General features: G+C 36.5%; 4 pseudogenes; 2 read left to right on the forward strand and 2 right to left on the reverse strand.

Moving 5' to 3' along the window:
* Positions 1-392: 392 nt before the first annotated feature.
* Positions 393-4,621, forward strand: LOC120147886 (annotated as a pseudogene).
* A 1,903-nt stretch (positions 4,622-6,524) lies between these two features.
* Positions 6,525-7,265, forward strand: LOC120147897 (annotated as a pseudogene).
* A 1,687-nt stretch (positions 7,266-8,952) lies between these two features.
* On the reverse strand, positions 8,953-11,103 carry LOC120147906 (annotated as a pseudogene).
* Positions 11,104-14,167: 3,064 nt separating this feature from the next.
* On the reverse strand, positions 14,168-21,987 carry LOC120147917 (annotated as a pseudogene).
* Between the last annotated feature and the right edge of the window lie 2,741 nt (positions 21,988-24,728).

A 24,728-nucleotide genomic window follows, 5' to 3' on the forward strand; every position in this document is an offset into this window, starting at 1 on the left:
ATTAAGTCTTTTTAATAAATTGCTCATTGTTTTTAATAGTTTTAATTAAATAGACATGCTCAAGATATGGGTCAAATTTAAAATTAATCTCTTAATTTCATATTGTTTAATATGTACTAATTAATTTATGGAATTGTTTTAATTAGATCCTCCTATCGGTTTCATCGTTGGTTTCAGTATTAAATATCGATTTAAATTTAATACGTTTCTTTTTAAATACGGAATTAATAAATCAAATTTAAAGAATAAAAATAAAAATTGGTACCACACCAAGGCCCAAGCCCATTGACGTATCGCCGGCTCAAACAGTCTTTGAACGTATTTGTTTCCCTCGGAAATTCTAATTCAAAATTCCAATAGCGTCGCATTCCTCCTTTCTCTCCTCAACGGCGATGGCGACGCCGACGCCGACGAAAACCCCATCGGGAAAATCCAAAAGATCTCACTCTCATCTTCACGAAACACGTGACGCTTCCTACGTTTCTTCTTCTCTGTCCCGTTTCGAGGCCTACAACCGCCTCCAAGCTGCTGCGGTGGCCTTTGGTGAGAAGCTTCCTGTCCCGGAGATCGTGGCGCTAGGTGGCCAATCTGATGGGAAAAGCTCTCTCCTTGAAGCTTTGGGGTTTCGTTTCAATGTGCGTGAGGTCGAGATGGGCACTCGTCGGCCTCTCATTTTGCAGATGGTTCATGACCCTTCTGCTCTTGCCTCGTTGTCGCTTCCAGGTGGCTTTTGTTCTTATATATTGTGAATTTGGATTCTTTTTTGATGGGTTTAAAGGAGCTTTTTGGATTTCATGTAATTATTAGTTAAATCAAGTTTTTACCCCTGTTTATTTAATTCTGGTTAGAAGAACTTCAACATTGTTTAATCAAAAGGAAACACTGAAATTTTGAGGAACCTGATTGAATAACATAAACTTTTTCTTTATGATAGAATTTAGACAGAATAATTTGTTAAATATTTTTGTTAAAGAGTTGAATATTACAACAATTTTTTATGATCGAGCAGCGAAAGTATCCACAATGTAGAAATTTGCGAAGGATTTATTAGGTTTTGGATGACGATAATCTTGATTTTGGCTTTAACTATTTTGCTAGCATTTTTCCTTTTTTGTTTAGGATATGGGTGTTCTTCATTAATAAATGCTCCATTTCTACATCCTGCCATGTTTCTCCTGTGATGTTTTATCTTTTTTTCATTGATTTTGTCTATTGAAAACAGGAAGAAGATTCTGAAGAATATGGAAGTCCAGTTGTTTCAGCATCAGAAATTGCAGATATTATAAAATCAAGAACCGAGGTACTTTTGAAAAAAACTAAAACTTCAGTTTCTCCTAAGCCAATCGTAATGAGAGCTGAATTTGCACATTGCCCAAACCTCACCATCATTGATACTCCAGGATTTGTTCTTAAGGTACGTTGTTTCTTCATTTGAGAAAAAAAAATCTGAGCAAATTGGTCGAAATCTTGAAACAAAATGGTTCATTTATGAATCAAAACTTGTGGTTGGAAATTTGTTGGCAGGCAAAGAAGGGAGAACCAGAGAACACACCAGATGAAATTCTTTCAATGGTGAAGTCATTAGCGAGTCCCCCATCGTATTCTTGTTCCTTCAGCAGAGTAGCGTGGAGTGGTGCTCATCATTGTGGTTAGATTCAATTCGTGAAATCGATCCAACCTTTAGAAGAACAATAGTTGTAGTCTCCAAGTTCGATAATAGACTCAAGGTACATATTTTTTGCTCTCCTTATTTGGCTTTGTCATCTATGAGATCTAACATTGAGCTGATACATTCACACACTGATGTATTACATATTGTGGCAACCCGCCGAGGATTTTTTCTGAGCTTGGTTTAAGGAGAAATTAAACCTCGGGGACCCAAAAATATTAGGTGTCTGACTGTCTATATACATAATAGGCACTGAAAGTATAAGCCTTGCCTGTTGCTTGATATGGTGTTTCTCTGTGTTGTAACTTGGTTGTGTATCTGAAATTGTGTGCAATGTGATCGCGACAATTCAATTAATGCAGGAGTTTAGCGACAGATGGGAAGTGGATCGTTATTTGAGTGCAAGTGGATATCTTGGAGAAAATACTCGGCCATTTTTTGTAGCACTGCCGAAAGAAAGAAACACCGTCTCGAATGATGAATTTCGAAGGCAAATATCCCAAGTAGATTCTGAAGTTTTACGACACCTGAACGATGGAATCAAGGGAGGTTATGATGAAGAAAAGTTCAAGCCCTATATCGGTTTCAGTTCTTTGAGGGAGTATTTAGAATCAGAACTTCAAAAGAGATACAAAGAAGCTGCTCCGGCAACGCTGGCATTGCTCGAGCAGCGCTGCAGTGAAGTTAACATAGAGCTTGCAAGAATGGACTCCAAAATACAAGCAACTTCTGATGTTTCTCATCTTCGAAAATCAGCCATGATGCACGCAGCTTATATCTGCAATCATGTGGTGAGGCGTTTCTCTCATGCAGGTTTTTCATTTGGTTCAGTTAAAACAGTCTCATCATGTTAGATTTAGCTAATTTAGAAAACCATTTGCCCTTATGGTAATGTATAATTATTTACCAAATTGGACCACTCTCAATATCGTTGAAACTTTTGTGGTGGAATCATATTTTCCAACATCTTGAGCTTATAGCATATACCAGTTTCACGACCTGAATTCACCATGTTGAATTGGAGCTCTTAATTGAACTGTTGTTTTTTCCATAAAACTTTTGGTTGAACTACAAGAAACTGATCACACCCTTACGTTGCTTAAGGGGGTTTTGATTGATGGAGCAGCTGATCCTTCCCCAGAGCACTGGGGAAAAACAACTGAGGAGGAAAGATCCGAGAGCGAGTTAACGAGTTGGCCAGGTGTTACTGTTGATATAAAACCTGCTAATGCTGTTCTTCGTCTCTACGGTGGAGCTGCTTTTGAACGAGTTATGCATGAATTCCGCTGCGCTGCATATTCCATTGAGTGTCCCCCAGTATCAAGAGAGAAGGTAGATATCCCGAACTTTGAAATTTTTGCCCCAATAGTATCCTGTTTGAGCATAAGTAAATAGATATATTCCCCTGAAACAGGTTGCAAATATTACTTGCACATGCTGGCCGAGGTGGGAGTAGAGGAGTAACAGAGGCTGCTGCAGAAATAGCTCGTACTGCCGCACGGTCATGGCTCGCTCCTCTCCTTGATACCGCTTGCGATCGCCTCGCCTTCGTTTTAGGCAATCTTTTCAATATTGCTCTAGAGAGGAACCGCTGCCGCGAATCGGAATGTAAGTCATTTCCCCATCACTGACTGAACTCTTTAGCCATCATTTACCTATTAATTTCTATTAATTTGCACAGATGGGAAGAATACTGGAAACTGGGATGGGTATGTCGGGTTCCATGCCGCTTTAAGGCATGCATACAATCGCTTTATAAAAGATTTGGCTAAACAGTGCAAGCAACTAGTTAGGCATCATCTTGATTCAGTCACAAGTCCATATTCTCAGGTCTGTTATGAGAATGATTTTCACGGTGTCTTCGGCTCGAGTGCAAGCTCATACCACATATATAACCGAGCTTCGGCTGCTTCCTTTTGCCTTGAGCTATCCGATGGCGGCCAATTAACGCGTGATAAGACAAACGATCAGGAGAACATACCTCCCGAAAGCAATGCAAAGCAGACCACGCCAGGAAAAGGCCAAGAAGCTAGAGAAGCTCACCAAGAAAACCAAATGACAGTGCCTGAGACCCCATCTCCTGACCAGCCATGTGATGTGGTATACGCCAGAGTCAAGAAGGAGCTCGGGAATGGCATCGAGGTCGGACCGAGGAAACGCATAGCACGAATGACAGGCAACAGAAATAATGATCAATTGGATAAAGTTCACAATGGTGGTAGTCTTTTATTTGGTAATGGTGATACCAGAACAGGTTCAAGTTACTCTGAAATCTGCTCATCAGCAGCGCAGCATTTTGCTCGGATACGTGAAGTCCTCGTCGACCGTAGTGTGACATCGACCCTGAACTCCGGGTTTTTGACCCCATGGTCAGTTCTTTAATCTATTCCTTTATAATTTTATTCGTATATGTGACATAACATGAACTCGAATACGAATATTTGGATGTAGTCGGGACAAGCTCGTGTTGGCCGTGGGGTTGGACCTGTTTTGCTGTGAGTGATGAGAAGTTCATGGACATGTTCATAGCTCTGGACGCCATTGATGTGCTGCAAAAGGAGCGACAATCTCTTCAAAAACGCCAGAAGATTCTTCAGTCTTGTTTAAATGAATTCAAAAATGTTGCTCGAGCACTCTGATGATGAATTCATCAACACTACCAACTGGATACATCCATCCCAGCATAATGTTCCAATCAAAGTGAGAAAAAAAAACCACTTCATATGAATTTTTTTTACTGCTGGCAACCATTTTTTATCCTTAGTTGGATTGTTTCATCGTAATATTTGATTTGAATACTTAATTCGTTTTACAAATTTTTACTCTCACATCAATTATCATCGTCATCCTCTTTGTTCACTTGTTACAGTTCTCTTCTTTTACTCAAACAGGGTGGAAATGGTGGGGTTGCCCATTGAGATCGCCGAGGCTCAAATTTCAACGGTTAATTAAAATAGGGAAAACTACAAGTTTAGTACTTAAACTATTATTTTATTCAAATTTGGTATCCAAGCTTTATTTTTTAAAATCATATTTAACGTTTAGTTTAGGTCTATTTGGGTATCTTGCTATTAGGAATTTAATGATGATGTTGATATGTCACTATAAAATAATATTACATCAACATTGATTTTTTTAAAGTGACACGTCAGCAATTCGATATTTAATTAATCAATGAGAGGTTCTTTTTGGTTGCATAATTGAGGTGTTCCACATTGTAAGACTATAATAATTTTGGTTCTGAAAAGAAAAGGAATATGATGCCCTTTTCACCAAGAAGCAGTGCTGTGTTCTTGGAATGGAACTTTGGTCCCCTACCCTCCATTCCCCCTCTCCCACATAATATACTTACATATTTTATCTTTCCCATTATAATCAGAATTCGATTCTTTCTTTTTATTTATTTTATGAGTTTTTAATATGAATAATTTTATATACCCACCACCATTAAGTTTTAAATCAACCCACAAATATATTTAAAGAGATATTCTTTAGTAAAAGAAAACCAAAAAAACAGTATTATTTAGAGTATTTCTTCTCAGTAAAGTGTGTTATTTAGATATATAAAGAAATTAATCCCATCTCTTCTCTTATTTTGTAACGTTGATTTATACAAATCAAACCCATTTTGACATTCTTCGGTGTACGTTCTATTTTGTTTATTTTATAATTTTAAATATTTGATTAATGTTGTTCCGTTTTTCTAATATTTGAATGATCAAATTTATTAAATTCATACAAAAGTAAACTTGTTTAAATATTAGACTTTGAATGAGTATACTTTTATAAATTCATGGCAATTAATTCGAACTAAATTGCTATTTAATATATATTTGTGAGAGTGTATAAAAACTATTAATTTATTTAATTGAAATATAAATTATAAAAAGAAACTTCAAATGGCACATTTGACTGAATCAATCTATTGGCCATCCCACACCCACCAAAATGCCGACGAGACTAATGTAAGCCGCGTAATACATGTCATGAAAACAATTACAATTGGTCAAATTTCATAGAATGTCCTCATATTATATTTAATCAATTTGGTCTCTTTAATATTATTTGATCAATTTTAATTCTACCTTGCAATACTTTTTTTTCGTTAATTCTATATGTTTAGATATTAAATAAGAAAATTAACATTATAATAAAGTAATTAAATCTATAAAAACATATAGTAGAAGGACCTTGTAAAATTTGACCATTTCAATTTTAATAAAAGAAAAAGGAAAGTTCCCATCATCTCCAATCCATCAAGACAAGATTTAGTCAATAATGCCCAATTCCATATATATATATATATATATATATTCCAATCCTTTTATTCATATCTCAAATATATATTATATCATATCTTCCAACACTTTGCCATAGGTTGGCCAAATGAGAATCCATATTCTACCAAAAATCCTTATCTTTTAAATAATCCCAACAAATCTATTTATTATTTATTTATTTAAATAATTTTTTCAAAAATCAAAAGAAAAAATAATCTATAAATTATTTAATATTTCTATTAGGAAAAAAAAAAAGAGTAAGAGGAGACTACTAACCAGTTGTTGCTGCAAATGCGCCATTGTCACAGCACGAAAATTTAAGTACATGTAAACAAGCAAAGCAGCCTTTCTTTACTCAACAGCAAATCGACCCTTGTTTTTCGCTCTTCTCTTCCTTTTTTTTTCTCCTCAACCAAACAAACCCCAAGAAAATTCTCTTCCAGGGTGTTGAGGGGAGAGACAAAACAGCCATCGATGGAGAATTCAACAAGGTTAGTTCAAGAGAACAATTGGAGCTTGCACTTCCCATCATCATCATCATCTTCTTCATCTCCTTTGAACTCCACTTAGCAACAATGGAACCAACACCACCTTTAACTCCAATCCCCATCTCCAGATCTGAGACCAACCCTTGCCCAACAACGTTTGTCCAAGCCGACACGACCACTTTCAAACAGGTTGTCCAAATGCTCACCGGTTCATCGGAGACTGCTAAACAAGCTTCCCCGAAGCCTCCAACACAACAACAACCCAACACCATCATCAAGGAATGCCAGCAAAATCATATTTCCTATCCCTCCCATGAAAACGAACTCACCCAAGAAACAAAATTTCAAGCTTTATGAGAGGAGGAACAGTAACCTGAAGAACAACCTCATGATGATCAACACTTTCCTGCCTTCTAGTGGCGGCGGCGGCGGCGGTAGTGGTGCTTTTTATTCGCCGAGGAATGTCGAGTCTTGTCCGAGCTTGCTCGACTTCCCGAAGCTTGCTCTTAGCCCGGTTACACCATTAAATGAGGACACTTTTAACAAGTCTTCACCTTCTTTACGTAATTCATCTGAGGAAGATAAAGCTATAGCGGAGAAAGGCTTTTACTTGCATCCATCACCTATGTCGACTCCTAGAGACACTGAGCCTCAGCTCTTGCCACTGTTCCCAGTTACTTCACCAAGAGTTTCAGGCTCCTCTTCTTAAGAATTCAATGAAGAAGAAAATGATTATGTTAGTTTGAGAGTGTTTGTCAAGAGGGTTTGGCTGAATTTGAGTGGAAAAAAAATGAAGTTACGAGAATCTGTCTTAAATTGTATGATTGATCTCCCTTTGATTATGGTAAAGCTCTTCCTTTTCACCATCTTCTTTCTTCATTTCTCTTGGATTTTGTTGCTACTTGAAACCATAAAATTTACTACTAATCCCTTAGTTTGATCTGTTTATTGTTGTGACTTGTGACATTGTGTTATATGCTTTAAATGTAATTTTTGCAGCTCGTTTCTGCCAAATAAAACTTCTACTCCCTATAGGATTATTACAGACATTTAGTTGTTATAAGAACACTGTTTCTTTAAGAATAATGTTCAATTTCTTTGTCTGATAATTGAGTTTTATATATAGCAAAAAGGTCAGAAAGATGAAGACATTTTCTGTTGCTCAGGAAAAAAAGAAGTGAGTGGGGTTTGAGTTGCAGAAATTAAGACTTTTTGGCTGGTTTCAATAATGGACCATCATAATGTGTTATAAGGATGTCTGTTTCCCAGTCCAATTCACTGGAAAAAATATTTTGGGTGCATTTTGTTTTGTACTGTGTAGGAGTGTGCTTTGTCTTTGTAAAAACTCTTCATTTTCATTAGCTTAAAAACTTTGCAGTTTTTAATCAACAATACTATGACAGACAAACATTTCTATCATTAAAAAAGACCCACCACAACAAAGGAGAAAAAGATCAAACAAGATGTGACAACATTGGATCCTCTTAATCTTTTCACTTTCCTACACCAAAATTAAGTGGAAGGCAAGTAAATGATATATATGTGTATGTACTTATAGTATTGGAAATGAAACTATTACGAAGGTAATGCCAATGCTTTGCTGCTTTTGTTTACCCTTTTTCTTGGTCTTGCTTTAATTGCAGTCTACTACAATTCCATAACTACTAAGTGCAAACCCTCTGTTTTTGTGTGGATTGTTTTAGCGGTACTGAAAGTGCAGTCGAAGTTTGATATTAGAAAATTTGTTTTGAGGTATCTAAGACATAAGGCAAAGGCTTGTAAGAAATTGTGAAGATTGAATGACCCACGTCTTTAGCTTCTTTGAAGATGGAAGAGCAATCTTTTTCATTTAGATCTTATTTTGTATTGGGAACATACTCAGCAGGCTAAACTGGCAAGAGTTGAGACGTTCTTGCCTAATATATTTTCCTTGACAGGGACTTTGAATCAAGGGAAAAGTATACAAAATCAAACATTTTTAAATAAAGATATATACAGAAAAACAAAAATTGAAAGATATTTCCTGTTTAAGTTTGTTCGGAAAAGAACGTTATAAAAACAGTAATGAAAATTGTTTTGTCCACTGTACTTCATTATATATAGTGTGCAACTCTGCATGCATGCAGTTTCAACTACCTCAGTCATTTACTGCATTTTTATTGCAAAGCTGAACGAAATGTTCTAGGAAACATTTTCCATTCAAAGCTGTGTCTGATGCTGGTTTACATATTGAAAGATGTTGCGTTAGTCTCGAATTCGACATATTAAATTTGGTAACTATTTTTTTTCACCCGAAACCTAAGCCTAACATAGTTAATGGAATGTTTCCAACATTCATGAGTTCATGTGTTTCAAAGCAGACACCTAGTGTTCATCCTCTGAAACGAAAACCAAATCCTTTTTTTTTGGGAAAACATTATTACATGCAATGTTTGGTAGATGTATCTCAGAATTGAAACATTAGTTCACCAAGATTGAACTCCCATTTCTCAGAATGAAAGCCACAAATAGAAACTGCAGAAAGCCAATATTTATTGCATTTGAAAGTTTATCATGTGTATGAGCTGTTACAGTCGATATTATTACAGAAGTACAAAATTTCTATTAAAACTCCGAGAACGAGTCAATAGTCTTGAACCCATGGTTCTCAGGAAGAGGACCGTTTCCAGGAATGCGGAGATTATCGCCTCCAAACCTACTGCATGCATAATCATGAAAATATTAATAAACCAAGTGTATATCGCCTTAATTTTCTAGTTTAACACTGAAATCAGAAAATTATCTGCAGGACCAGACTTTCAAGACACATGTTCCATTGAAAACTTATTGAAATGTAGCAAAGTTTACTATTTCTGTTACGTAATTTGTTGCTTATGGAATCGGTGTGATTCAGATTCTCTTGTAACAATGAAGCATATCTAAGGGGAAATAAAAAAACAAACAGGACAAAAAAAGGAAAGGAATATGAAAAAACTAAGCGCGGTACGATACCTGCAGCTTTTGCAGCAATGGCTTCTTGATAGATATCAGTCAGAAATAGTATCTCAGATGGCTTATCGACACCCAAGGTCTCAGTTATTTCAACGTAACTGCGTTTTTCTCTTTTGTTTCTGCAAGCAAAGATGGCAAAACAAAGTGTCACCTTGAATTAAAATCGAGTGATAAGAATGGAAGCAACTATGGAAGTTGTGAATTTACCTCACTGCGGTGTCAAAATATCCAGATAAATACTTTCTCAAATCGCCAAATTTTGTGCTTCCAAAGAGAAGCTCTGAGCCAATCTGCTACCACTGGAAATATGTAAACCTGTGGTGAAAAGAGGGAGTTATTAACATTGAAATTGAACTTCCTGTAAAATATAAATGTCAAATAAAGAAGTCAAGGAAACACACAAGATACCTTCACACCCGAAGCATGCCACTTTTCAAGAGCTTCTGGAACATCATCGAAAACTATGCCTTCGAGCTCGTTGTTTTCAAATCCAGTGCGCCATGTATGACCCTGTTTTGCTTCATATATTAGCTCCATCCCAAAGGTAAGCTTTAAAGTGTATTTTTCTTTGAATTCATTTTTCTTACTTGCAATTGCTTCAAGGCTGTGATTTTTCTATCGGCTTTTATCATTGCTTCCACGTTAGCAACCAAAGCTGCAATCACCTCCTCTTTTCCAGCATCACCAGAGGGGATAGGTACATCGCCAATAACACCCTGCTTCAAATCATCTTCAATCTGCAGAAAATCAGTTATGCATCCAATATAGACATCTGACTTGGGAGTCAATTTCGAGTTCTTTGGTTGCCCTAATCTCCATTATAAAAAATAGTAGCAATGCTTTTTATTCATCGAGAGCCAATCAATCATGGCGGCTTAAACTGTTAAAACATAGTTCTTTCCTATAAAAATTTAAAATAAAAGGTTCAAAGGTCCAAAGAAATGTCTTACTTGAGAACATAATAACTTAATATCATCTTGGGTTTCAGCACTAGTATAAGTTGCGGATAAATGCCTCCGACGTGGATAAATGCCTCCCGAATTGTTTCGGGCACAAGGAAAGAGAATATCCGTTGCAAATGAAATAGGAGTGGTAGTTCCTTCAATGTCAAGGACAATGCAACGCTGCAACAGGAAAAGCATATATGAGAACATATTTCTGGCCAATGAATGTAACAATGTTCTTGTTCAGCAATAAAACAATCAGTCTACCAAAATGTCATTCATCCATTCAAGTAAAAATCCTGAATCAAACCAACTGAAGGGAAATATATAAAATTCTTACTGGTAACGGCTTCACATACAATTTAATCCATCGTCCTAGACCTTTTAGGCACATTACGACCGACACCTGGAACTCCTTTAACACTCTGAATGAGGCCATGATCTGGATTAGATCAGTCCAAGCCTAGTTGATGAAGTTTAATAGCAGCATCGAAGTGGTAATGGTAACATTCAGCCTGAAATAGCAAGGAATGAAGTATGACTGAAGCAACGTGTAAGAATCTCCCCTTACCAGGGAGGAGCATTGACTTAGTGAAGGTTTTACTTTTAATAATCGTTTTTATATTCCAATTCATATGCATACGAAATACTTTGGCATTGTAAGCAGTGGTAAAGTGTTGAGCATATTCTGGAAGGTGCCAGCTCAGCACGGTTGTTATCCAGCTCAGCATAGTAGTTAGCAGACTAACAACTTTAGCTAGTTTGTTATGGTGTGTATGCTGTATAAATAAAAGAGCAATTTAATCATAAAGAAGTATGAAGACTTTTATTCTCTTTATACATTTTTGTACTGCTTTCTCAACATGGATCTTTCGCCATTGATCTTGGAGGCGTCGCCTTTCCGTTGCTTCTCTGATAGCTGCTGGTTTGATTGCTTCTCGTGATTCCTTCGTTTTTTTTTTCGGTTATGGCATCTGAGGATGTTGAGCACAGTTTGGTTGTTGGAGACTCCTCGAGAAGCAATCGTCTATTCATAAACAAAAGATCAACATAGTTCTTGATGAAATGAACTTCTGTTGTGGAAACAGCAAGTTCTCTGACAGTAAGGAGTCATCGCTTGGAAACGTTTACTCACTGGTGAAACTGAAACCTCCACCGGCGCAGATTCAGTCTGGTGATGGCAGTCTTGTGACCAATGAAGATTATGAAATCTTGTTGCACAGGACAGTGCTTTAGCTTCATGGTTGCTGTCCACAATTAGTGATCACATACTTCCTCAATTTGCTGGTGCAGAAACTGCTGCGGATGTATGGTCCACCGTTCTCAAGTTCTTTGCCAATCGGTCGACAACAACAGTAATGAGCCTTCATTGCAAGCTGCGAGCAATTAAGAAAGGTGATGAGTATGAGATCGTATCTTACTCAAATAAAAGAAGTATGCGATGCGTTGGCTGCATGTGGAAGTGCAGTCTCAGATCTTGAACAGATAGCAACCATATTGAATGGCTTACCGTTTGACTATAAACCATTTATGGTGGTTATCATGCGAGTAAAGAAGCCTTCTCGCTTGATGGAGTAAAAGCTATGCTGGGTGATGCTGAGGCGCAACTCAAGAGTTTTCAGTTTCAAAATCAAGTGACAATGAGTGCAAATGTTGTTCACATGCATAACAGTAATCCAGATTCTGGACGCGCTAGTTCAGTACAATCGACCTTATAGTTCGAATGGAAGGACTGGAGCTAGATCAGGAGCTCGTGGTCGAGAGGACGCTCTAAACTTCAGGCCAACTATGCGGTAAAATTGGCCATTCGGTGGATAGATGCTGGAATCGATTTGATCAAAAGTTTTCCAGGGGTTTTAGCACGCAAAGATGAGTACAACGATGAGTCTACTGCTGTGCGTGTTAACTCGTGTGTGAGATGACAAATAGTTATATCGCGCAACAACAATACTCAGTCCTAAGCACATGTCCCCTCGTCAACTTCAGATAGATGGGTGATAGACTCGGGGGCTACGCATCATGTCACACCTGAAGCTTCTAAGGTGGTTGATGGCTCGGATTACTCTGGTCCAGGTAAGCTGGTTGTGGGTAATGGCAATTTTTTAGACATATGCAAGGCTGGAACTGTTAAGCTTACTATAAGAATCGAACTTTTATTCTTCATAACTGCTTCATGTTCCTTCTGTAACAAAAATCTGCTTTCTGTCTCAAAGTTTGCTAGAGACAATGATGTACTTTGAATTTCATGCCAAGAGTTGTCTAGTTAGAGATAAAGCTACTGGTGCGGTGCTGTTACAAGGGCGAGAGAGTGGAGGTTTATATCAATTTGATGCTACAACAGGAGATCAACATGGAAATACAGGTGGTTGTCTAGAATAAATGTAGTTCATAAAGTGCATGCTGATTTGACAAATGCCTATGTCTTGTGGCACATGAGATTGGGCATCCTGCACATGCTTCTCTTGTAAAGGCTTGTAAAAATGTTGGTTTTGAGTTTCCCCACTTATGCCAGTGCTATTAATATGGTGTTTTTGTTGCTTGTAAGATGGGAAAAAGCCATAAGATTCCTTTCAATGAATCCTCTACAGTATATGCAAACCTTTCCAGCTTGTTTCTCAGATTTATGGGGACCTTCTCATATTGCTTCAAATAACTTTATTATTATGTTTCGTTTGTGATGCTTGCACAAGATACTGTTGGGTATTGTTGAAAACAAAAGACCAGCATTACAGGCATATCAGTCATTTCATGAAATGGTTAAAACTCAGTTTAATACTGTGATTAAGGAAGTCCAAACAGATTGGGGGGGTGAGTATCGATCCATTTCATCTTTGTTGGAAATTAGGGTTCATCATCGGTTGTCCTGCCCACACACACTTATGAGCAGAATGGCGTGGTTGAAAGGAACATCGCCAATCATTGAGTCAGCCTTGTGTTGATGGCTCAAGCATTGTTACCGTTTAAGTTCTGGTCCTATGCAGTAAGCACTGCAGTTCATCTGATAAATCGACTTCCCACACTTTTTGCAAGGAAAATCTCCTTTGAGTGCTGCATCAAGGCATGTCACTTTGATGAGCGGTCCTTTCCCTTTGCAAGCAAACAAGATACTTGTGTTCAAGATAGTGGGCAAAATGTATAAAATCACCCATGCAGTTACCAGTAGTTGATGGTGCTGAAAGGGTCTGTGTGCAGCAGGGCATGCTCTATAAAATCACAACAGGGGTCAACCACCTTGAGTATGGATTCTGTCGTGGGGTCTCAAAATGAGGAACAACAAGTGTCTAGTTCTTCTTCGAGCTCAGCTAGAAGCAAGACACTCGATGCAAGTGAGGGAAACACACAAAAATGTCGTTGATGGTCCGAGCACCTAAAGTGGTAATGTTTGTAACGTTAGACATTGAGATCATTCAAAAATAATTTAGACACCCATTCGTGAAAATTGCGTGAACACTTATTTTATTTAATCCATTTTTTTCTTTAGATAGCGTAATTGCTTTATCTTAATATAACATGACATGAAAAATAATATAATATATAATAATCCAAAATCCAAATGTATTAATTTGATTAAAAAATAAATATCTTCACCACAATGATTATATGATAAAATACACTAAAAATGATGAGAATACAAGATTTATTAGATTTTGTTTTTGCTTAATCAATGTTTTCTTTTATTAACAATAAAAGCTAAATGAGGTTAATGTTATCATTAATAAAAACATTCAACACATCAAAATTACACCTAAACGAATTAAAACAAAGCCGTTCACATCAAAGACCAATCGCTCCTAATCATGCTATTGCCCACCCTCCCGACACCCTGAAACAAAATAAGATTTTATTAAGGGGATAAATTTGAATTTATAAAATTTTAGGGGCGAATTTAAACTTATAAAACTTTCAAAGGTGAAAATAAATTTTCAATAAAAAATACATTAAAAAAATAAAATATATGATAATTTCAAATTTTGAGAGGGAGAATTACGTTACCACGGGCCCTAGGTCGATCCTTGGACACACCGATTGCCTTAGAACAACAGACCTAAAAGTGCAGTCTCAAAGCATATCTCCTCATTCACCAATTTTTATTCGGTTAACACTGATGGACCAATCACATACTTGGTAAAGATAAGAAAGGCTTGAGATGGTTTGGACATCGGCACGTGATGATTAGCTCCTTTTACCGACATGAAAGTTAATAGATTATCTTCGTACGTGTACATCCACCCTGCTTCCTGCAAGTTTAATTTAGATGTTTAATCATTAAATTAAACTAAGATGTTATTAATAAATTAATAAATAAAAAAGATAAAATCAATAACCTTCTCGTCATGAAGCCAAGCTTCATTTTTGGTCAAATTCAAGTTCATATCCTTGGCCAATTTTCTAACATGTTTTAAGGTTCCGGTTGTCGGCATTATCCCATCTTCATCTCCACTGTAATAAAAGAATTGTAACCCAAAAGATTATACATTACCAATTCAAAAAAAATCATGTAAGAAGCTTAATCTTACCTGAATATGGTAATAGGAACAGATTGTAGGAGAATTTCCTTCAATGTCGGAAGCATGTCCAAGTCTTTGTCATAAACGCTGTAATTAAGGCCACTGTGCCTACATTATCAAAAAAATTATAACAAAAATTTCAGTATAATCCATAAAAGATGATGGTAAACTATGCCATTTAGTACATAAAACTATCAGTTTAAGACGAGTCAGATTTAAGATGTATTTATATTTTCTTACCGAAACAGCCCTTCCATTGAAACCTCGAGTTAGTTCGGTTCCCACGGAAAGCTTTCTGAACTTCCGGGATATTGAAATAGAAATCCGTCCTGAAAGGAATGCACATATCAACTCCATCGTCAATTCTAGTAACATGTGACACCAATATCGAGTAAACGATCTTAGTTCGGTTTTAATCGAATAGCGTAATTGTTGAAGACTCGAAGAGCCCAAATACTAAAACATACTTCTTTTCCCGATAAGATCTGTGGCTTTTCCATGACACCGAGTATTCGACGAAGATCGAACTGGCTCTGCCTGGCTTCGTAACCGAGGTTACGTTGAAAGCGACCATTATAGATTTGGTCATGGGCATCTGGCATAATTTGGACCATGGGATGATATCGTCCGAATAATTCTCTTCATCGATCCCATCGCAATGTTTTAAAATTTGTTGGTACAACTTATTAGGGCTCATCCCTTTTGACGCATATAATTCGTGTTCCGCGAGAATATCTAACTTAAACCGAAGAAACAGGATTACCCAACTATATTCGAGCATTCCAAAAGAAAAAAATAAATATTATGTTAGGGCAATCAATATTGTATTGACACAAATCAACAAATCAGTGGAGGATATATGTAGAATCTAGGGTTTGCATTCATGTTCCTGAAATTTTATTTGTGCCTACTCTATACGATATTTTTTTGTTATTAATACATATGTGTTAATCTTGAAAAATGTTTCTAAATCCGCCATCAAATAAATTATCGAATTCAGGGTTTGCTTACCGCTAATCCTCTGACGTTAAACTCGTATTTCTTTGATTCATTGTTTTGTCGAAGTAAGGTCGAGCCCAAATTGGCTACGAAATGTCCTGAGAAAATAATAAGTTTCACAAATATATCAAACTTTAATATATTTAATTGTTTCAGTTATAAATACAATGAAGTACCTGCATAACCTATTCCCCCAAGGTATAATTCTCTGTATTTGAAAATTGGGAACTTGTCAAACCAATTCCTTAGGAATGTAAGCAGATCATCATCTGTACCCCAAAAAAATGAAGGGGAATTTTATGAATTGTTACATTTTAGGGTAAACTGCATTTATTACATAAACTATCATTTTTGTCCGTTTTAGTATCTAAACTTTTAATTTTTTTTTCAAAAACTAATGCTAAATTCTGAACATGGGTACTAAAATGAAACAAAAGCTAAACTTTAGGTATGATTTTAAAAAAAATTGGAAGCTTAGATACTAAAAATTCTGGAGGCGCACGTTACGCTTTGCATAGGCACAAGTTAGCTGGACTAACAAAACCTAGTTTTCTCCGTCGCGCCGCTCTCGCCGGTGACCCTCTGTCCGCCAAAGCTCCACCACATGTCTCTCCTCTCTTGATCAGCTTGTCCATGGATTGGCGAAAGCTATTCGGATGTCAAGTGGGGCAAGAACTGTCGTATTTTCCCCCAAAATCAAATGATAAAATCCCTATTGTTCAACCCCCCCAAGAAGTTCTCGAGGCCGGCTCTGCAGAATGGTCTTCTTCGCTCGTTGGTCAGATACTAGGTGCTGCCCCAAAATTCACCCATCTGCAAAGTATCATCGAGAACCTTTGGAATCAACCGTCGAAAGGGGTTAGGGTTCAGGTAAGTAGCTGGTAACAACCTGTAGTTTTCAACTTCAACTGTGTTAATGCTCGTGACTGGGTTCTTGAAAATGGCCCATGGCATGTTCTCCATAACCTCTAATATTACGGAAGTGGGAACCAAATTTGCATAAACTTGAATTTGATTTAACTCGTCTGCCTATTTGGGTGTATTTGTATAATGTTCCTTTAGAATTATTCTCTAGAGAAGGTCTTAGCTATAGCTAGTGCCTTAGGAGTACCTTTGTCTATGGATTCGTTTACTGCAAACAAATCCGACTTAACTATGCCAAGGTCTGTATAGAGGTAGGTGCTAAGGACAAAATACCAGAATCAGTAGAGGTTGTTCTTGCCAACGGAATATCCACTACTATCTACGTTGATGTTCCTTGGCTCCTTCCCAGATGTGCTAACTGCAAAACCTTTGGCCATTCAGAAAAAGGCTGCTCAAACAACACTAGCCTTGCTAACCAAACTACGAAAATATGGAGAAAAAAAGAATGAAATCCATGCTCTTAAATCCACAGAAACAATAGAAGAACAGCATGTCACAGCGTCAAAACCTTCACTCTCTAGAGCTAACATTGAACTAAATAAACTAGAGACGGGGAAAGCTTTAAAATCAATTCTTTCTTCGGATTCAGATCTGCTACCTAGGGAGATTCAATGGCAGAACCTTCCTCCTCCAGAACTAACATGATCTTAATAAATTAGAAACAGGGAAAGATTTAACTCCATCTCTTCCTCACAACCCGGATCTGTTTTCTAATGATGATTTTTCTGATGTTGAAGAAAATGAACCAAAACCGCTACCTAGCAAAGATTCTATCCAAACGGAAACTGGGACTCCTGCTCTCCCTAAACGTGGTAGAGGTAGACCTATTAAAGCTAATTCTAAAACTGTGAAGAGTGGCATAACAAATAGATTCGATATTCTTACCATTGTTGATGAGACCACTTCATTAAACGAGGTACAAGTTAAAAAACAAAGACATGCTGCTGATGGAGTAGCAAAGCTGATCAAGGAACTAAAATTGAAAAAGAAAGATCAAATTTCTAAGTTCGCTAGTACCTCAGATTTAGCCTTAGAGGACCAAACCTCCCCCATACCCCAATGATTATCTGCTTTTGGAATATTAGAGGATTTAACAATCCTCAAAAACAGAAAAAAGTTCTCAACAGAGAAAATCTATACAATATTGATGTCTTATGCCTGCTTGAAACCCGTGTCAAAGCTGAAAATTCTAATAAAATTTTAAATTCCTCTTTTGCGAGCTGGAATGTTTTCTAACTACGATTTCGCTTCCAATGGTAGAACATGGTTCCTTTGGAAGAAAGGTATCGATATTTCTTTTTGCCACTCTTCTGCCCAAAGTATCACTGTTAATTGCTCTTTTAATAACTCTCATTTTATCATCACTGCAGTCTACGACAGTAATTGTGGTATTACCCGTAGAATTCTTGGCAATCTCTTAGAGATATTGATCATAAGTATGGTTATCTTCCTTGGATCATAGGAGGGGATTTCAATATCTTCCTTGACTACAAAGAAAGTACTGATTTCGATCTCTTAGGTCCTTATCTTTCTTCTGATATGATTGATTTCCAAAATGTTCTCCAAGACCTTTCTTTACATGACCACCCATTCTTTGGTCCAACTTTTACTTGGAGCAACAAACAAAGAGATTCTTTCCTTGCAAGGAAACTTGATAGAGTTCATCAACTCTCCCTGGGCTATCACTTTTCAGAATTCTTTTGTTGAATTCACTGCCCCTGGACCTTCTGATCACTGTATGGGTCTTGCATGGATAAACAAACAGAGTCAAATCAATAAACCCAAACCTTTCAAAATTTTTAACTTCTGGTCTAACCACACTAACTTTCTTGACGTCGTTCATCAGTCTTGGCAACATCCTTCCCAAGGCAACCCAATGCAGAAATTATTTACTAAACTCAAACGCCTTAAACCCTATTTACAGAAGCTTAACCAAGATCATTATAGTAATATATCTGCTAGGGTATTTCAAAAGAAGTTGGAGTTGGAACAAATTCAGATTGAAACTCTTAAAGGCTCCATCTCAATTGATAAAGAATTGATTGCTCAAAAGGAGCTGAAGGTTTTAGAGGACAATGAGCACATGTTCCTCAAACAGAAATCTAAAATGCAATGGATTAAAGATGGTGATAAATGCACTAAAATTTTCCATTCTGCCATAGCCTCTAAAAACAAGAGAGATACCATCAGAGTTCTTGTTAACAATGATGGTAAAAGGCTCGATTCTTATGATGCTATGACTTCTGAATAACTGTTTTTTTCAACAACAATTAGGTACTTCCGATCCTAAAGTTCATAATACTAATCATGCCTACCTGAAAGCCTGCTCCATGTAATTTACCAGTGAGACTATTTCTGCTCTTATCAAAACTGTCACTAATGATGAGATTAAAGAGGCTCTTTTTAGCCAAGGAAATGATAAAGCACCTGGCCCTGATGGTTACACCCTTTGTTTTAAAAAAAATCTTAGACTGTGACAGGATGATGTCATTAACTCTATTAAATACTTCTTTAAAGAGACTTACATAAGCCCTGCTTTTAACTCCACAATAATAGCTTTGATTCCAAAAATTCCTAACCCCAGTAAAGTCAAGGACTATAGACCTATCTCCTGTTGCTCTGTGATATACAAAACCATCACTAAATCCTTGTCAAAAGATTGAATCTACTATTTCCTGATCTTATCTCTAAATCAATCAGTTTTTGTGAAAGGTAGATCGATACTCGATAATACTCTTCTTGCTCAAGAATTAGTGAAGGTTATGGTAGAAAAAACATTTCCCCTAGATGTGCCCTTAAAATTGACCTTCATAAAGCCTTTGATTCCTCCACTGGAATTTTCTTTCTTCTGTTCTTAATGCTATTGGGTTGCCTCTCACGTTTATAAAGTGGATCGAAGCTTGTTTCACAGGAGCTAGATATTCTATCTCCTTCAATGGGAGCTTGATAGATTATTTTAAGGGTCAAAGAGGCATAAGACAAGGTGATCCCTTATCACCGATTTTATTTTTCTTGCAATGAATATACTCTCAAATTTACTTAACATTGCTGCAAACAGAGGAATATTCGGCTATCACCCGAAATGCAAAAAAATTGGCATTACTCACTTATCTTTTGCTGATGATCTTTTAATTTTTGCAAAGGAACCTCGATTCATTATTGGTATTAAGACTATCCTAATCACTTCTATCTGTCTGGTTTAAAGCTTAACATTTGTAAGATAGAGTTGTTCACAGTCGGAATTACCTCTAGAAACCTGGATAACATTAAATCTGTTACAGGCTTCAAACATGGTTACCTACCTATTAGATACCTTGGTGTTCCTCTTGTTACTAGAAAGTTAACCGAAAAAGACTGTTTGCCTCTTCTTGATAATATCAAAATAGGCTTCATCAATGGTCTGGGAAAGTTCTTAGTTATGCAGGTAGACTTGAGCTGATTAAAACTGTCCTTCACAGTGTGATTAACTATTGGACTAGACAGTTTTTTACTGCCTCAGAAAGTTCTTAAACGGCTGGACCAACTCTGCTCCTCAGATTCCTTTGGAAAGGTTCTATACATCAGCTACCAGAGCCAGAATCGGTTGGGATAAATTATGCTGCCCCAAATCCGAAGGTGGTCTAGGCTTAAAAGACCTAAAAACTTGGAATAAAACCTGCATGGTTATCTCATTCGAAAATTCTTGCAGGAGCAGGTTCACTATGGGTTGCATGGATTCATTGCTATGTGCTTAAAAGTTTTAACTTCACTGATGTCAATGATAGCTCTTCTTATAGCTGGTGTTTCAGGAAACTTATTAAACTTAGAAGCGAAGTCCTTCCTATCCTTAGCATGGTATTTCAAAGACCAGAGACTTATGGGAGGAAATAAGAGAACAAAGCAAAGGTTCCATGGCACAAAGTTATATGGTTCCCTCTTCACATTCCAAAATTGAGTATTTATGGATGGCTATTTTGGATCGTCTTCCTACTAGGACAGACTCTCTAGAATAGGTATTGCTTCTGATGATTCTTGTATCCTTTGTCTCGACTCGACAGAAACGCGTAATCACTTGTCATTGATTGCCCTTTTGCTACTCACTATGGAACTCTCATGCGTCTCAATAATATTCACATCACGCACAACACTTGGGATTCAAGGATTTGTTGGCTTCTCATCATTGGAAAGGTAAATCTCTTCTCACATCATTCAGAAACTTCTTGGACAGCTTCATTTACTCGATCTGGGATGAAAGGAAGACGAATTTTCAGACGTGAATCAAGAACACCTGATCAAGTCCTCAAGACCATAAGGATCTTGTTCGTATCAAACTTAGTGATATAAATTTCAATAGAACTCACTATGTCAATGTAAACTTATGTAATTATTGGGGTATTGATTGATATTTTGTTGAAGTAGGCTTTATACCTCATTTGGGATGTTCCTGATGTAATTTTCCTTGGATAATAAAAATCTGCTTATCCAAAAAAAAAGGATCAAAACTGATAGTTTAGGTACTAAATATAATTTACCCTTTTTTATACAAATAAGAATTAAAAAAAGCTAGGTTGGGTGGTGATCTTACTTGTACTAGAATCTCCGACCATATAATCACTCCATGTGTTCGAATACGACCATCCAGATCCAACAGGTGAATCGATAAACAACAAATTTGACACTAAAAGTTGTACATCAAAAGTTCGAATATATCAATTTGATTTCGAACAAAATGGTGTATATATTATATATATGAACTTTAAGGGTAAAAAAATCAACCTCTATTCGAAGATGGGTATTTCTGTCGAGGCCATGAGCATTTTTTGTAGTAATGAAAGGACCAACTCCAACAAAGCTATCTCCACTGAACTGCAACCCGGTCCTGAAAAAATTCAAGATTTAGTCCATCATTTTACATGATCATTTAAAGAGACAACATTTATTAGGTTTATAAATCTGAATTTAAAACGTAACTAACCTCCGATTAGCCAGACAGTGAGAGGTCGATTCAATGGATCATTTCGGGTTAAACAAAAAAATAGAAAGACTTCGACCAGCATCTGGATCAACGTCGATGTACCCAGAAAAATGTCTGAAATCGACAGGGGGTTGTCCGGGCAATAATCCAATTTGATCGTTCAAATGGAATCCAAGAATACCACCAAACATGAAATAATAAATGGCCTTAAAGAATCCCGACAATCCCATTTTGAATACAAGGAATTGTCTTGGGATTGCTAGAATGTTTGGTTGTTTTGATGGATTGATTTTTTCAATGGTGCAGTGAATTTATTTATATGGTGGGATTTCAGTTTGCAGACAATAAATTTAAGTTATCATTACTTATTTGGGTGTAATGATTAGTTTTGTTCGTTTGACAAGCCATTAATAATTCGTTTTGTTGGAACAACCAACATTCGTTTTGTTCTAATATTTTTGGTTCTAATGATTGAAAAGATCAAGCGACGTGGAGAGCATACGAGGAAAGATTACACCAGGAAAAATCACTGGAAAATTAAGAGTTGGGCAGCTTTAGTTTTCACAGGAAGGTCATTGCAAACACCTGTGTTTGCAGTTGCAGTGTGGACGTTGTTAATAGGTTAAGAAAGTTCTTTAGTAGATAGTGTTCGTCTTGGATGTGTCGTAGCCGTCTTCCGGTCGGGCCCCGAATTGGGCTTCGACTTAGGAAAATGTGATTGGAGTCGCCACCGATCATTTATTTTATGAAAAATGGTTGACCGGACACCTCATTCTTACCTGATCTGCGTCGTACCAAAGATGTGTCGGATCCGGGAGTCGGTTACGGTCAAGGAAGGATTAGCACCCTTGAACCACCCTTTCGGTACTATGTAATTTCCAGTTGTCTTTAATTAAGAAAAAATATAAGTTTAAATTACAAGGTAAGACTCTAGCCCTAATTACTTACCGTAGATTGATTTGAAAGTTGTACCCTTTAAAAGTGAACGTATTAGATTGAAGAAAACAACAAAATAAGAAGATAAAATAAAGGGGAAAAAGAATAAAACGAGATAAAAAACAAAGACAATATACATAAATAAATGGATAAATATATAAACAAATATGAGTAAATAAATCAAAGATAAGAAAAAAAGAAAAAAATAAAAATAGATAACTAAATAAATAAGGTGAGGAAAAAAAAATATGTACATATAGTACAATTTTTTTTTAAAAAAAAAAAATATATAATATAGGTAATATCATAGGAAAAATAATTAAATAAAAGAAAATATAACAACTATATATGACAATAATAAAAAAAAATGTACAAAACAAATAAAATACGATATATATATATATTAGAAAATAACATAGAAATAATTTAAAAATATATTATTTAATAATGGGTATATAGGTAAAATATATAAAATACGTATATGTACAACAAGTTAAGTACTATGAAATAAATAAAATAATAGTATAGGTATCAAGTTGAATTGAAATACACATATACGATTATAGGGTATTATACTAGAAATAAAGAAATGATTATAAGCATAATTGGTAATTCATGTATAATAATGTGTACCATAAATGTAAAAGAATACACGTATATCATAAATAATACAAAAATATACGATAATAATACAAGGATTTAAACGTAATATATATATATGGTGTCTAAATTGAAAATAAAATGAAATTCAAGCCAGATTTGATAGGAATTCGAATTACACTTAATCAAAGGGTAAATTATAACTTTATAAAGACAGAGCATCAATGCACGGTTTTAACGTTTTAAAAGAAAATATCTGGATGTTAAATAAATTAAAAACAAATGAAAACTCATTCTCCTCTTCTCGCCAAAACGAGCCTCCCCTTTTGCCTAAATGCTCTCGCCTGTTCTTCAGAAATGAAGAACAGGGCCGTGGTTCTTCATGAACCCAGAAAACGCCACCCTACGCCGCCTCGCCGTCGCCGTTGAATGGCGCCGGCCGTCGTTCATTGGCGGCAAAAACTCATCTCATCTCTTCTATTTTTTTTTTTTTTTTGAAATCTCGAAAACTTTTGAAATCCCTTTCTGAAAACAAAGATTGTTTTTCGAAAATCGAAAAAAAACCTAGATCTAAAAGTTTTGAAAGAAAAAAAATAAAATCGAATGGCCTCCCTTTCGTTCCTCGACCGAAACGTTTCCTTTTCGAAAGTGTTACAAAAGGCTTCGAAACTGCTTGATATCTTCAATTTCGTATGACTTTCTTTCCAAGTTCCGTCGTGATTTCTTTTTTTCTTTAAAAGCTTCTACATGGCTTTATAGTGATAACCTAGGCTATTTTTAGAGTTTTAATCCGAGTAAAACTCGGTTGTTGTGGTCACAATCCATGACTCTGACTTGGTTGTTTGTCTTGGGTGTTCTGTGGTCACGATGCCGAGAAAACCGGATGTGGAGACGTGCTGCGCGAGGGAGCTTCGACGGGTATTGCGGCGCTGGGGCGAGAGTCTTGCTAGGGTTTTCTGGGCAACCCTTGGATACCATTTGCTGTGGACCGTTGGATCTCATCTAGATCCAACGGTCACCATTGTTGGCGGCTGGATGAGAGGTTGAGAGATTAGGGTTTACACAAACCCTAATCCATACTGGTTTGGGCAGCTGGTCACTTGGGTCATGTGGGATTTGGGCCATTACTGTTGGGCCTGTAACAGGAGAGAAAAGAATGTAAATAAACCATATATATATATATATTATAACTTATAACATAATATAATATATATACGTATGTATTATGATGGACGAATTTAAGTGTCTTCAGTTGCCCCTCTTTGCTCCTTATCGTGTAATGAAATAGAGCAAAGATTAAAAGACACAAATTTCGTCCACATCAACTTCTTGATCATGAAATGATCCCTTGTCGTGAGGTTGAGTCAAAACTGGAAGATTCTGAGTATGAGTCATTCGTTGTGAAGTTTGGCTTCGAGTTAGATATCCTCCGTCG

Source organism: Hibiscus syriacus, unplaced genomic scaffold (assembly GCF_006381635.1).
Source record: "Hibiscus syriacus cultivar Baekdansim isolate YM2019G1 unplaced genomic scaffold, ASM638163v2 tig00002655_pilon, whole genome shotgun sequence".
NCBI classification, from domain to species: domain Eukaryota; kingdom Viridiplantae; phylum Streptophyta; class Magnoliopsida; order Malvales; family Malvaceae; genus Hibiscus; species Hibiscus syriacus.